General features: G+C 41.2%; 1 pseudogene; it reads right to left on the bottom strand.

The window, feature by feature from the left end:
• Window positions 1-14,987: 14,987 nt before the first annotated feature.
• LOC133758947 (U6 spliceosomal RNA) lies at window positions 14,988-15,077 on the bottom strand (annotated as a pseudogene).
• Between the last annotated feature and the right edge of the window lie 1,422 nt (window positions 15,078-16,499).

Raw genomic sequence — 16,499 nt, 5'->3', positions numbered from 1 at the left:
CCATCTGCTGGTTCATTCCCCAGATGGCCCTGACAGCCAGAGCTGTGCTGATCTGAAGCCAGCAGCCAGGAGCTTCTTCTGGGTCTCCCACACGGGCGCAGGGGCCCAGCGCTTGGGCCATCTTCTACTGCTTTCTCAGGCCATAGCAGAGAGCTGGATAGGAAGTGGAGCAGCCGGGACTCAAACTGGTGCCCATATGGGATGGCAGCACTGCAGGCGGCAGCTTTACCTGCTATGCCATAGCGCCGGCCCTGCCTCAACACTTACAAATTGATTACGAATGATATGCTGAGAACATAAGAAAAAACTACAAATCATTAGAAAGACAGTGGTACCTATAAAAGTTATTTGTGGAATGAATGAATAAACAAATGACAATAAATAGGGTAATTTATACATAATCACTTATGGAAATGGGCAGTCTAAGTAGCCACAGTGAAAAAATATTTTTCCTTTCATTAATGCAGCAAATACTCACTGATATTTATTTTGCATCTGATCCTGTGCTTGGCATTGGTGTTACTATTCCTGCTGCTGTGGACTAGCTAGTGCAGAACATATACATTCATTTCATACTTGAAAGAAAAACACAGGGACTGCCATTTTGGTGCAGCATCTTAAGGCATGGCTTGTAACACCAGCATCCCTTATTGGACGCTAGTTTAAGCTGGCTGCTCCACTTCCAATCCAGCTCTCTGCTATGGCCTGGGAAAGCAGCAGAAGATGGCTCAATGCCTTGAGCCCCTGCACCCACATGAAGACCCAGAAGAAGCTCCTGGCTCCCGGCTTCGGATCGGCGCAGCTTTGGCCATTGCAGCCATCTGGGGAGTGAACCAGATGGAAGACCTCTCTCTCTCTCTCTCTCTCTCTGTTTCTCCTTCTCTATCTATGTAACTCTTTCAAATAAATAAATCAATCTTTAAAAAAAAAAAAACAAAAAAAAAAAACAACAAAAAAAAGCTAAAAGTATTAAAAAAAAAAAAAAGACACTAAGAATCTCCTACCATCTGGTTCACTCCCCAAATACCTGTATCAGCCAGAGTCGGGAAGTGAATTTGGGTCTCTCACCTAAGTAGCAGAGACCAACTCCTTGAGGCTGCACATAAGCAGGAAGCTGGAATTGGGAGTGGAGCTGGCACTCAAACCCAGGCACTCCAAAGCAGCTTCTTAACCAATGTGCCCAATGCCCAACCACTGCGTTCTTTATTCATTCAATACTTATCTATCAAGAATGTAGACATTCATGGAATTGTTATTCTGATCATATAAATTAGTAAAAAAAAAAAGTATATGGGGCCAGTGCTGTGGTATAATAGGTTAAACCTTGGCCTGTGGCACTGGCATTCCATATGGGCACCGGTTTGTGTACCAGCTGCTCCTCTTCTGATCTAGCTCTCTGCTGTGGCCTGAGAAAGCAGTGGAAGATGGCCCAAGTCCTTGGGCCCCTGCACCTGCGTGGGAGACACAGAGGAAGCTCCTGACTCCTGGCTTCAGATCCGCACAGTGCCAGCCGTAGCAGCCATTGGGGGAGTAAACCAATGGAAGGAAGACCTTTTTGTCTCTCTCTCTCTCTCTCTCTCTCTCTCTCTCTCTCTCTGCCTCTCTGTAACTCTGCCTTTCAAATAATATATATATTATACATACATATATATATATATATATTATTTTGCCAGGCAGATTTAGACAGTGAGAGAGAGAGAGTTATAGACAGTGAGAGACAGAGAGAAAGGTCTTCCTTCTGTTGGTTCACTCCCCCAATGGCTGCTATGGCTGGCACTGCACCGATCTGAAGCCAGGAGCTGGGTACTTCCTCCCAGTCTTCCATCCGGGTGCAGGGATCCAAGCACTTGGGCCATCCTCCACTGCCCTCCTGGGCCTTTTTTAAAAAGTAGGAAGAACCTGTTTTGTAGTAAGAAACAGAATGTATAATAATCAAAATATTCAAAGAATGAAATGTTAAAATTCATCAGGTGCTCCAAAATAAGCAAAGAAGTATTTCCATGATTTCCTTTAAAAAAAAAAAAAAAAGTCAATAGGGGCCGTCGCTGTGGCCCAGTGGGTTAACGCCCTGGCCTGAAGTGCCGGCATCCCACATGGGTGCTGGTTCTAGTCCTGGCTGCTCCTCTTCCAATCCAGCTCTCTGCTATGGCCTGGGAAAGCAGCAAAAGATGGTCCAAGTCCCTTGCACCTGCATGGGAGACCTGGAAGAAGCTCCTGGCTCCTGGCTTCAGATCAGCGCAGCTCTGGCCATTGCAGCCAATTGAGGAGTGAACCAGTGGATTGAAAACCTCTCTCTCTCTCTCCCTCTCCTCTCTCTGTGTAACTCTGACTTTCAAATAAATAAATCTTTTTTTAAAAAAGTCAATAAAGGTTTTAATCAGATGGTTAAAACTGTAGTCGTCTTGTAATGTTTATAGGGTTTCAATAAAGTCCTTATACAAGTACATTTATAAACACTTTAACAAGCAAACACAAACATAAAACATGTTAGCTGGGAAAATAAGTGATTAACCTGGGGGTATAAGCTGAGAAGTTTACTAGACAAAGAATAGTCTAGATTCCAAGATCTACAGATGAAAAATTTTATCCTGTTGATTGTTAATTATTTTTTTAAGTCTTGGGTTTTTTTGTTTTTCTTTCTTTTTTCTTAGGAGATAATTTAGGAAAAATGAAATTCTATGGACATTTCAAATTATTCATTCAAAATGGAAATAGTTAAGTACTGCAGGGAGAAAAATGTATACTTCTAGAACTTAGATGATCTATTTTTAAGTGTTTCATCTGCTTGAAAAGCAGAGCAAAGAGAGAGAGAGAGAGATTTTCTATCTGCTGGTTTACTCCCCAAATTCGTGCAACATTCAGTTGGGCCAGGCCAAAGCCAGGAGCCTGGGAATCCATCCAAATCTCCCACATGCGTGGCAGGATTCAAGTACTTAGGCCATCATCTGCTGTCTCCCAGAATGCATTAGCAAGAAGCTGGATCAGAAGTACAGGTGCTGGGCCTCGAACCAGCCCTCTGAAGTGGGATGAGGGCATCCCAGTCTATTTAATTGAAGATTGTTGCTGAAGGAAAGAATGGGGTGTAACTCATCTTTCTTTTCATTCTTATTATATAGATGATTCAAACAGTTCCATGCTTTGAATAATAGTAACACATTTTTGTACATTTTCTTTCAAAGAAGCACTTGTACTCCTCCAGGAAAATGTCTTTCTGATCTAAAATACTTTTAGAAATGTGTTACAGGTGCTGGGTGGGTATGTTGTGGCACAGCAGGTTAAGCTGCCACTGCCTGCGAAGCTGGACTCCTAGATGAGTGCTGGTTCTAGTCCTCGCTGCTCCACTTCTGAACCAGCTCTCTGCTAATGCACTTGGGCAGGTGTGGGGCTCCACCACCCACATGCGAGACTCAGATGGAGTTCCAGGCTCATAGCTTTGGCCTTGCTCAGCACTGGCAGTTGCAGCCATTTGGGGAGTGAACCCATCGCTCTCGCTCTCTCCATCACTCTGCCTTTCAAATAAATAAATAAACTTTTTAAAAAGTGTGTTATATATAACCATCCCAATCTGATTGGCAACCTTTAAATTTATTAGTAATTTAGAGCTTTCAGCACTGAGATAACAAGACTCAATGATTTCCAGGAGACTTAAAAGTGGCAATAAGAGTTATTGTCCTTGCTCAGTTGCTACATTTTATGTTATCCCTTTCAGGATAATCTGTTTCAAATTCAAGTTGATACTATCATTGTTCCTAGCTATGTTCTATCACAGGCACTGATAATGATATACTCTGCCATTCATTCAGTTAACATCTGTGGAAAGATTACCAGTGCAACACACTGTGCTAACGTGTTATGGAGGCAAACTACCTATGCTATGATGTCCCTTTAGAGAGCATGGTGGTGCAGACAAACCTATGCATAGACATATTAAAATAATGTGGTTGGGGAAACAGTAGGCATGAATTCTGGGTGTTGCAAAGGCCCAAAGGTGCGTCAGGAAGACTTTCTGGGGCAAGATGGTAACTGAGGTAGGTTTTATGGAAGAATGATTAGGTATAACCAAATGATGAGGGATAGGGTAGATACCCTAGGATTTCCTGACAGAAGCAGAGGAGGACAGCACCATTCCTAGAAAGCAAAGAGAAAGACAAGAAGTGGAGGGTGAGAGATTAAAATGTCCAGGTGAATGGGGGCCATCTAGAATGCTTGCATCCCATGTCAAGGAACTTTATCTTTCAAGAGATGAAACGTCACTGGATTTTTTATATAGGGAATAATAATGGAAGGACATGGACAGGGTCAGACCAGAGACCTGAAAGCTAGTTCAGAGGTTTGGTGTAGTGTTCAAGATGGAAGAGGATCAAGAGGCTGAACCAGGACAATGGCAGAGCTGGAGTGTGGGAGAAGGATTCCCGGATTAGTTAGGGGGTACAGCTGTCAGGATTTGGTTGAATCTGGAAACTCAGATGACAGAAGCATCAAAGACAGTTGGGAACAGAGCAGCAACATTGAATGCAATAGAGAATACAAGAAAAAGAGTGGGTTGGAAGGGAAGTGATGACTTCAGTTAATTTGGGGTTCACTGAGTTTGTGATATACCTGGAGCCTTGAAGTGGCAGACAGGGCTCTGAAGAAAAGTTTGAGACACAGCTGTGGACTTGGTGTCATTACCATAATAGTGATAGGTACAATCATATCAGTGGGTTAGGTACCTCAGAAAGAATGTCAAGTGAAATAATTTTTCTCTCAGCACTATTTTCTTCTTTTTAAATAATGAAGCTATTTTTTCTTTTTAAAAAAATATTGAAGCTGTATTTTTTAAAAATATTTATTTAGGGACCAGCACTGTGGCATAGTAGGCTAAACATCCACCTGTGGTACAGCATCCCATATGAGCACTAGTTCAAGTCCCGGCTGCTCCTCTTCCTATCCAGCTCTCTCCTATGGCCTGGAAAAGCAGTAGAAGATGGCCCAAGTCCTTGGGCCCCTGAACCCACGTGGGGGACCTGGAAGCAGCTCCTGAATCCTGGCTTTGGATCAGCACAGCTCTGGCCATTGCACCCACTTGGGGAGTAAACCACTAGACAGAAGACCTCTCTCTCTGCCTCTCCCTCTTTCTCTCTCTTTAACTCTACTTTTCAAATAAGTAAATAAAATCTTTAAAAAGATAAAAAATAACTGTGGATTTTAGATTTAGTGCCTATCATAAATGGATCAATCTACTTGATTTTCATTATGTCTTTGAGGTTGCTCTCCAGTTTAGACATGGATACTCCTGTTAAATGAAAAAGCACAGAACAGCATAACAAACAAAATATACACACACACACAGCAACCAAAGAATCTAAAAGTGGGGGTAGGGGTTTCGCACAGCAGCTAATACGTGGCTGGGGACACCTGCAGCCCATGTTGAAGTGCCTGACACTGAGTCCCACGTCTGCTCTCCATCCAGCTTCCTGCTGATGCATACACTGGGAGGCAGGAGGTGAGGGCTCAAGTCCTAGCATCCCTGCCACACACCTGGGAAACCCAGATGGTGTTTCTGGCTCTTGGCTTTGGCCTGGCACAGTCCCAGCTGTTACAGGCATTTTGGGACGTGAACCAGTGGATGAAAGCTTCTCTTTCAAATAAAATGAAAAAATAAAGTATCTAAAATTGAATACATTGACAGCTCTTCAGGAATATTTCTTGTATCCCCAGGGTTTGACCATACCCCCAACCTGTGAATTCTTCAGTTTGTTCTAGATTTCTGTTCACATTTTCTACTAAACTGTCAAGGTAACAATTTAGGAATGGTGACAGATCTGTTGTGGAACTTTTAAAGTAGCAGCTCAATTCTTTAATTACCCCCTCCCCCCAAAAATCCAAACAAACAAACAAAAACTCTATTATTTTTGTTGACTTTGAAGTCAAATCAAAACTATTTTCTGAGCAGCTTCCAGGAAAGAACCATGAGCAAAACCTTGTAATGACATTTCAGAGCCATGTGTGGCAGCTATGCAGATTAGCACTGAACTAATTTCTAAGAGATACTAAAAATAGACCTTGTATAGTTGGTCAAAATGAGTGGGTGAATAGATTTTTATAGTAGGGCTATGACCTCTAAGATGTTTTGTTGTCCTCAGTATGGTTTACAAACTGAATAAAGTGCTGTTTTCTTTCTCATAGGAGTAGTCTAGTACTGGCCTGGAACTGTGGCATCTTATAGGAATGAAAATACAGTTCCTGTTACTGTTTTTAGTGGCAAATATAGGCTGCCAGTACCAATTACATTACCAGCAATTCACAATTCCAATTCCCAAGAATTCCACTTTGCCACTGCCTTTGTGACAAGCCAGGGCTCTACTCCACAATCTTTAAGGCCATGTTGCTTGGGAACAACTAAGTAGTAGCAATCAGTTGGCACTGACAAGCAAGGTGGAACCCCAATACCAGTGCTGGTTATGATCTTCCTTTTTCACACTTGAGGGCAGGCACTCAAGGTGATTCTCCATACTATGAAAAGTGGGCTGCAAACATAATCAGGATCATGCCCCTTCTTCAAGAAACCCAGTGGTGTACAGGAGACAGACGTGAGTGGTCGACGAGCAATACAGTGAAGTAAGTGCGATGGTGGGTGTCACTTTACGTGTGCAGTTAAATTTGAACTTACAATTTAAACAGTGAAAAGAGAGGAGACAAGCTGCATGCTCTAGATCTATGTTGGCTTATAAGTACATGGAATACATCCAAAGCTCTTACCTCCTATCCAAACTGACAGCCATGAGACCAGGAACAAATCAACTTATTCCATTCAATCACATAAGGGTATTGAGAATGATTTGTTTTTTAAATGATCTGTTTTTAACATTTTAAAAAATGTTTGCCTTATTTGAGAGAGAGACAGACACAGAGAACAGAGAGAGAGAGAGAGAGAGAGAGAGAGAGAGAGAGAGAGAGAAACAGAGAGGTGGTGGTGAATATTGTTGCTCAATGATTAAGACCTCTTGGGATACCTGCAACCCACATCCTATTTCAACTACCTACCAGTGTGCACCCTGTGAAGCAGCAGGTGATGGCCCAAGTAGTTAGGTTCCTATTACCCATGTGCAAGACCTAGATTTAGTTCCTCGTTCCTGGCTTTGGCCTGGCCCAGCCCTGGCTGTTGCAGGCATTTGGGGAGTGAGCCTATGAATGGAAGATCTGTCTCTGTCCATCTCTGTTGTTTTATCCTTCAAATAGATAAAAATAAAACAAAAAGGAAGAGAGAACTCACATCCCTACTAACTTGATCCTCAAAACATCTAAGAGCTGCAGCTGGACCAGGTCAATGTCAGAAACCAGGAACTGAATCCAGTCCAGGTCTTCCACATGAGTGGTGGGGACCCGATACTTGAGTACCCTGCTGCCTCCCAGGGTACACACTGGCAGAAGGCTGGAATGGGGGCAGCATTGTGGCACAGTTGGTTAAGTTGAGCCTGCAACACTGGAATGTCCTATGAGTTTCAGTTCAAGTCCTGGCTGCCCCACTTCTGATCCAGCACCCTGCTAATGCATTTTGAAAGGCAGTGGAAGATTGCCCAAGTACTTACTTCTCTGCCACCCACATGGGAGACTCAGATGGAGTTCCATGTCCCTCCCTTTATCCTGGCCTAGCTGTGGCCACTGCAGACATCTGGGGAGTGAATCAGCAGATGGAAGACCTTTCTCTCTGTTTCTCCCTCTCTGTCTGGAGCTCTGTCTCTCAAATAAATAAATAATCTTAAAAAAAATAAATTTGTCAACTGATGATAAAAGAAATTTAAGAAAATTCTCCCATCATGCTCAAAGCAAATCTTGAAAGTACAACATCCAGCAACATACTCCACAACTAGAGAGGGATGTAGAGAAAGGGGAAGGGATTCAACAGAGAGTCACAGAGATGATTAAAGGGTTTGAAAAATAGGAGCTAGAAATTATTTAGCCCAAGTTAGAGAAGACTACTAGGTTTCTTAATAACAGTATTCAAGCATAGGAAGGGTTGTTATATACAAGACGATGAACAGCTGCTTCTATCACAACTGGAGAGTGAACATAATCAACAGACTTTCATTAAAGCATGGAAAATCCAAGTATAATATAAAAAAGAAATTTTGAAAACAAAGATTATTGGATGTTCAGTCTCCCCAGGATCCTCTTCTTGCACCTGCTCCTTAAATGATGCTATCTTGGAATTCTACTTAAGTTCTCTCTCTCTCTCTCTCTCTCTCTCTCTCTCTCTCTCTCTCTCTTTCTCTTCTCACTTTATATGTTCTCCTTATTTATTTCATTTACTTGGATTTTAATTATGCTCTCTCAGGGCCAGCACTGTAGTGCACTGGGTTAATCCTCCGCCTGTGGTGCTGGCATCCCATATGGGCACCAGGTTCTAGTCCTGGTTGCTCCTCTTCCAGTCCAGCTCTCTGCTGTAGCCTGGGGTGGCAGTAGAGGATGGCCCAGGTGCTTGGGCCCCTACACCCGCATGGGAGACCAGAAAGAAGCACTTGGCTCCTGGCTTCCGATCAGTGCAGCTCTGGCCGTTGCGGCCATTTGGGGAGTGAACCAACGGAAGGAAGACCTTTCTCTCTGTCTCTCTTGCTGTCTATAACTCTACCTGTCAAATAAGTAAATAAAATCTTTATAATTACCAACTATGAACTGACAATCCCCAAATATGTTCATGTAACTACCTCCAATCCAGACGATACTTTCGATGCCTGCTGGACATGAGGCTTTCATCTCTTAGCTGTTCTGTCGCAGCAGCATCATAACTTCATAACTGATACCCCTGTGTCTCTGGTCTTCAATTCCATTGCTGTCCAAAAGCAAGTTTAGTCCTATCATTTCCTTGCTTAAAATCTTTCAGTGGATCCCCATCAGTTACTTGCTTTCCATCATTTGGTCCCTGACTGATCCAATACCATCACCCATCACTCCCCCCAAATTTTCTTTAAAGGTTTGTTTATTTGAAAGGCAGAATTATAGAGAGATGGAGGGACTCAGAGATCTTCCATCAGCTGGTTCACTCCCCCAAACAGCTGCAATGGCGGGGGGGGGGGCACACTGAAGCCAGGAACCTGGAGCTCCATCCAGGTCTCCCACACATGTGGTAGGAATCTGAACACTTGAGCCATCCTCTGCTGCCTTCCAAAGTGCACTTGCTGGGAGCTGGATCAGAAGTGGGGCAGTCAAGACTTGAACCATTGGTGCCCATATGGGATGCAAAGCAGTGGCTTAACGCACTGTGCCACAATGTCACCCCCTCCCCAAATGTTTCTCTAAGATAATTTCATTTCTTTCAACCCACTTTTGCTTTTTTATGTCTTCATGTTTGTTAGTTAGCTATCATCACTGTATCTAATGGCCTAAGGCATATATATATATATATATATATATATATAGTGTGTGTGTATAGATACATATATGCATATACATATAAATATAAAACACACCTTCCCATTATATATAAGTATATGTGTGTGTGTGTCCCTCTCTCTCTCTTGCTCTTTCAAATAAATAAATAAATAAATCTAAAATTTATAAAAGTTCACGGGAAACATGTATCATTTTAAAAAATTCGTAACTTTTTGAAGAGCTGCCAACACCAACAGCTTTGGTAGCAGATCTGGAAACATTGTAGCAGCACTAGTTTTCAAAACCTCCTGAAATTTTTCCATGAACAGATTCAGATAGCTTTTTTTAAGAAGCTACACTCCTAAGTAAACCTGACACAGAGAATGAAAGTATAAATAAAGGATTAGTACATCCAAGTGATGCAGATGTTGAATAGATATAATGAGCTAGTAAAAAAAAAAATCTATGATCAAGTGATTGGTTTTTAAAGATCAAGAATACTTTTTAAACTTCTTTTCTATTTGAGATGTAAATATTTTCTCTTTGATTAAAAAAAATTCCTTGTAATTGCTAAAGTTAAAATCTTTAAAATTGGGGCCGGCACTGTGGCATAGCAGGTAAAGCTGCTGCCTGCAGTACCAGCATCCCATATGGGCGCCAGTTCGAGTCCCGGCTGCTCCACTTCCAATCCAGCTCTCTGCTATGGCCTAGGAAAGCAGTAGAAGATGGCCCAAGTCCTTGGGTACCTGCACCCACATGGGAGACCTGGAAGAAGCTTCTGGCTCCTGGCTTCAGATCGGCGTAGCTCTGGCTGTTGCGGCCATCTGAGGAGTGAACCAGCGGATGGAAGCTCTCTCTCTCTCTCTCTGCCTTTCCTTCTCTCTGTGTAACTCTTTCAAATAAATAAATAAATCTTTTTAAAAAAAATCTTTAAAATAGTAACTGATGTGGGACATGGCAGTCTTAAGTAGTGGCTTAACCTGGTGTGCCACAACGCCTGCCCCTAAAAAATGATAGGGTATAGTGTGGTATTTCAATACAGGTCTCCAACGTGTGCTGACTAGATCAGGGTAAACACCCTATCACCTGGATTATGTCTTTTGTTGCTCCCCATTTTATCTCTGGTATCTACCTCAGCATCTGGCAAATACACAGTATTTAAATAGGTTGGATAAATTAATTTGCTGGCTTATATTTACCAGGCAGAATGAAGTGCTTTTTGCTTTTCGTATTTGAGATAATATATGTAAAGCCCTTAACTCAGTGCCTGGTAAATATAAACCAACAAATCAATTGACAACGAACCTTATTCTACGACAGCTCTATTTCACGAATGAGGAAACCAGAGTCTAGAGAGAGCAATTTGACCAAGGTCTCCCAGCACGAGCACTGCAGTCCTCTTCAGTAAAACCACGGAGTGATGCTTCCTATCGTGTGTGGATGTCTTGGTGGGAATAAATGCATTAACAAAAGGAACACGGAGACCATGAGGAGGAAGAGATCTCTGGATCACAAGTGGATCATTTTGTCTCCTGAGCAAACCTGAAAAGCCTGAAATAGTTAAGAGTCAACGACAGAATCCAGAATCCCACAGTAGTTAGGTCAGGTTACTTAAATGGAAGAAAAAAGTCAGCTGTACCTGAATTGTACTTGCTCAATGAGCCTAATTGTTCCACTGACCAGTGAGGCATAATAACATGCACAGGACAACACTGACTATGACTGGCCTGGGGAAATAAACCTCAGTCAGAAAACTTACCAAGCCAAAAATAATGCCTGGATTCTCATTTTACTGACAGGCGAACAACTTGCCCAACTTACTTGTGCTGACCAGTCTCTGTACCTGCAGATACTACTGCGGACCCACTGTAGGAGGTGCAGCTACTCTGAGCAATTTATCCAGTGGTACTCAGGAATTTTTTCCTTCTCCACCCACTCTCCGGTCCACCCCTTCTGTGAACAGAGGCACAACTGCACAGCTGTTCTTTATGGCTGTTCCTGCAAGAATAATATATCAATGTTAGATGGAAATTTTATGCTGGCTGATCATGAACAATTTGGAAGAGTGTCATTTTAATTTCTGGAAATAGTGTTACAGATTTAAAATACATACATTTTAAATAAATATATATGCGTATGTATTTATTTGAGAGGCATGAGAGAGAGAGAGAGAGAGAGAGAGAGAGAGCGAGCAAGCGCACTCCAAGTCATTGGTTCACTGTCCAAATACCTACCATGGCCATGGCTGACTGATCTGACACTGGAAGATGAGAATTCAGTCCAAGCCGCCCACATGGATGGCAGGGACACAACTACTTGAGCTATCATCACATGTCGCTTCCCAAAGTGCACATTAGCAGGAAGCTGGAAAGAGGGACACAGTGGAAATTCAAACCCAGGCACTTCAAAATGACAGCAGCTTAAACATTAGGCCAAAAGCCTGCCCCAGCTTAAAAAATCGCATTGCCATCTTTTACAAAATCATTGCTATCAAGTCTATGGAATTCTCAGTGCACCTAAGAGGTGGGAGGCAAATGGATACTTAGGTACTACAGAGAAAGTAGTTAGAAGTCCTAGGACTTTGAGAAGTGGAAATAACACCCCAACTCTGGACTTGATTCATATACTTACCATACATTGGATTCTAGGATACTGCTTCAAATGAATGAAATTTAAAAGACACTGTAAATTCATTATCTTTCAGCAGAACATTTCTCTGGCAAGCTAACGTACCTTATTTTCTAAGGGAATTTCTTCCTTGTGGATGAATCTACACAGGGGGCCCAATTTGAGATCACACTGTTTGATGAGCATAGAATTAGAATGAAAGAAACTGATATTAACAAGTATCCAACTTCATCATTCTCTTGCTTAAAGCCTTCCAGTCTCCACACTACTATCAGGATAAAGTCTACATTCATTCATCACCCCTCCTTTCTTTTCAAACCCCACCTTAAGCATGTCTCCTACCATTGACACTGAACTACTAAACCTCCCTTGCTTAGGGATAGATTTAATTTTGGCAACAATCCTATTTGTACCTCAAATCTCTAGAAATTCAGATTTTCAAGCAAGTAACTGTCCTTCATAGCAACTTGTACATATCTCTCTCAACACTTAATCTTTATAGTTACTAATTTAAATGTTCCTCTCCCACAGTGAAATGTAGTTTCTTGAGTTATTTACCTTATTTAGTCTTATTTACCTATTAAATCTTAATGTGTGGCACACAGGAAAAACTTTAAAAATGCCTTAAAAGTGCTAGCTATCTCTATTAAACTAGGTGGTAAATTGACTGTCTCCGTGGCTCAATAACACAGAAAATTTTATAAAACAGAATATTCCCCTTTATATTCCATTAGACTTGTGGTTCACCTAAGATTCTGAATTTTTTTAGTAAAACAAACATTTAAACATTTTGGAGAGCAATGAGGAAAAGAATCTTAACATTGCAATTTCAAAAAATTCCTCTGAATTCTAAAAACATCATAGAAGACAGAATTTCAGAATCTGGCAGTCTTTCTAAAATGTTTAAATTTCACTTGAAAGAGAGAGAAGGAGGGAGAATCTTCCATCTGCTGGTTCCCTCCCCCAAATGCCCACAGCAGCTGGGGCTGGGCCAGGCTGAAGCCAGGAGCCAGGAACTCCATCCAGGCCTTCTACGTGGGCAGCTGGGGCCCAATTCCTTTGGTGAAAGATGGTGTTTGGAAAATACTGAACTAGATTAGTGTTCTGTATAAAACAACTTTGAAGAACTATATGCCATTTTACACATTCTTAAGTTAGTATTTGATATATTTCATTGTAGTCTTAAATTATAATGAATGTCATTTCTGGCAAGTTGTAATTTCAATACAAAACAAAATTATGTCATCTTAGAAAATCCACTCAATGGGACTATATACCATAATTACTTGATAAAAATAATTACTTAATAAAAAATATGAAGCTTGAAATTTTGCATTTTTCCTTTATTTCCACTCTACTTCCCCCACAGAATTTTGTATTTATACAAAGAAGTCCATATTCAACCAATTTGTCTCACTTTAAAAACTTTTGTTACCATGTTAAAAGAAATCCTGAATTGACATAATTGTTAGTGCAGATTTGATCAGAGACATAAGCATATTGTAAATATTGATAATAACATTCATTTGAAATGCATTTTTTACTCAATTGATTTTTTTCCAATTAACATTCCAAAGCCGTGTTTGCAAGTGTGAGACAGGATTTGTCATATATTTCATTCCCTTTTTCCTTTTCTTTTACGTATGTGATGAGAACATTTGTTCATACACACAAAAATAAGGATAATGGAACAGGGCTTTTGTTTTACCTATGACACAAAATTTTTTTTAAAGCCTTCCAAGATGCCAGCAAAAAGCCCTTAGTGAACTATTATTCAAAATTATTTTTAATGATGAGCTGACACCTCAGTTAGGAGGTTCTTCAGTTTTGTTGAAAGCAAAAGCTGGAAACCACCAGAGTTGCAAAAGTACTTCTACTGATTGATTAGGGACATTGACTGTCTACTTGCCTCCAGTGTCTGCTTTCCATCCTGGGACAATGTCTCACAGTAAGATTCAACTTGAGTGAGAGGTACGCCTTTTTTTTTTTTCCCCAGGAACTGGGAGAAGAGGAATTGTGAAAGCAGAGGTAGAAAAGAAAACAGTTAGAGGGGAGCATTCCGGGAGTTCAGTTTTTGGAAAATGGGTCTATTTGGAAGTGAAAAGCCCAAGAATCAATTTTCTGAACAGTCTTTATGTGTTCACATATGCCCAAGAAATTATGTATTTACAGAGCTAAGCACACCCCAGTTTGTAAAACACTTGACTAGACCTGAAAACATCGAGTCTTTTTTTCCTAAGCAGTTACATCACAATCCTGGGATGCACCCTCAATCTTGAACAGACGGCAGAGACACCCTAATGACAGCTTTGGGTTTGCAACTTTCCTCACGATTTATGTTGATCCTTATTAGCTTTAGTTTTCAAAGTGTGGTGACCTTGACTTTATCTCCAAATTCTGGGGCACGGAGTAACAACATCCGGAGCCTTGCACAAAGAAAGTCCTACTTCATGGTGCTAACTTCACATGCTGTACCGTCTTGGCCCCGGCATCTTCCATTTTTTCTCACCTGGTCCTTCTGAAGGCTTGTAAATTTATGAGGCGGAACAGTGTGAAATCTGGGCCACTGAACAGAGGCAAGTTAACTGACCTCCCAGGGAGACGAGTCTGTGAACCACATGATCAGTGAAATAAAAGTTTGGGGTGACCTGCTAATTGCAGAAATCAGCAAGGTTAGTATGGTATTAATAATTAGTTTCAATAAAAAAAAAAGTATCAAAGCTTACCACCTACTCCAGTATTTCCATTCTTTGAGGCCCATATTAAAATTCATGTTGCAAAAACAATCTACTTCTGAACAATTTACATATACAAAAGAGGCACCTTACCTTTCTACTTTATCTGTCTCTACGTCAGACTCCTATTTGTGATTAATCAGAATTTAGAGAAACTGAAATCACAAAATGGTCAATAGTAAACTTGAAATTTTTAAAAATTTAAATAAGAAGCATGAGTTCACAAAAAAACAATGTTTTATTTATATACATTATTTTTTTTGAGATTCCAGCAAAAATATGGAATGCTTCACGAAGTTCTGCATCATCCTTGTGCAGGGACTGTACCATTCCAATTTTAGTATATAAGTAAGCACTGTATATATTATTTTTAATGACCTAGTAAGTTTTCATTGGAATAATTTTAATTTACATCTTTAAAGATATTAAAATTGGGGCTCTCTGGCATCTGCCCTCCTGGAGTTTTCAGTTCAACAGGGAAGCATGCAATGAGGATAACTACATAATTTTATTTGTTTTTTAGATTTATTTATTTCAAAGTCTTAGTGACAGAGAGAGACAGACAGACAGGTCTTCCATCCAGTGGTTCACTCTCCAAATAGCTGCAACAGCCAGGACCTGGGTCGGGCTGAAGCCAGGAGCCTGGAACTCCTCATCTGCTTTCCCAGATGTGTTGGCAGGGAGCTGCATCAAAAGCAGAGCAGCATGTAACTTGAACCTAAGCTCCAATGTGGGATCTTAGCAGTTGCAATTGGTATCTTTTTTTTTTTTTTTTTTTTTTACTTTTTCTCAGTTCAATGCTGAGCATAAAATGTCAGGAATGAAGTGTTATTATAAGTAATAGATTGCAAAGATAAAAAACAAGAAACACCAGGTATCTTAAACCACACTGTGCCCCAAGGCCGGCCTCTGCACAAGTTTAAAACCTGCAACTGTGACAGGGCTGTGAGGCAGAGTTAGAGGGTCTGAGGATCTGGGACTAGATATTTGAAGTTGAGGGTGTGGGTGGTCAGGGAAAGCGGCCCCAAGGGAGTGCTCTGAGGATGAACGTGGATTCATTGAGAGGGAGGGAAGAGCAGTACAGACAGGGAACAGACAGGGATCAAAGCAGACATGAAGGGCAGAGGAAGGCAGCTTTTGGAGAACAGACAAGTGACGAGCTGGGACAGTTGACAGGCAGACCGTGCTGGTGCTGCATTTGTGAAAAGTTTAGAGATGTAGCCCAAAGGGAAGTAACTGCAAGCCTGTAGGCATTTAGGCAGGAAGGGATCAGGAACCGCCAAGGTGGGTGGGGTGACAGGATCAGATGTGCACTTTGCAAAGATTACTGGCTTCTGCGGAGAAGGGACTAAAAGGTGAGGTCACAAAGTAAGACTTGTTGTGATAGATGTCCCTGAAACTATGCATGTCAACTAAAGCTTCTACAAGATAACACTTTAAAGGGATTGAAAGTGTCCAAGAAAAGAAACACCATGGTTTTCATCCTGTGAATGTTCTGTGAGGTTTCTGGGGGTGTGGGGGGAGGTAGGCCCAAATTGGTTCCCATTAAGGGGAGAGAAAGAGTGAACAGCACCTTTTCCCAAAAGTCTTGGGGGAAAAAGCACACCATTGATTATTGTGGTTAATTGTTAACAACTTTTTCCCTAAAAATAAAAGTGCCTTTATTGATTTTGTGATGGTATAACCAACATAAATTGTACTTTCAATATAAAACTACAGAAAATGTATTAAGAAAGTTTTTGTAGAAAGTGGAAGTCTACGGGCCAGCGCTGTGGCTCAGAGGAT

Source organism: Lepus europaeus, chromosome 4 (genome assembly GCF_033115175.1).
Source record: "Lepus europaeus isolate LE1 chromosome 4, mLepTim1.pri, whole genome shotgun sequence".
Lineage (NCBI taxonomy): Eukaryota > Metazoa > Chordata > Mammalia > Lagomorpha > Leporidae > Lepus > Lepus europaeus.
Note: the sequence above shows the minus strand (reverse complement) of the source record. Positions and strands in the feature narration are given on the sequence as shown.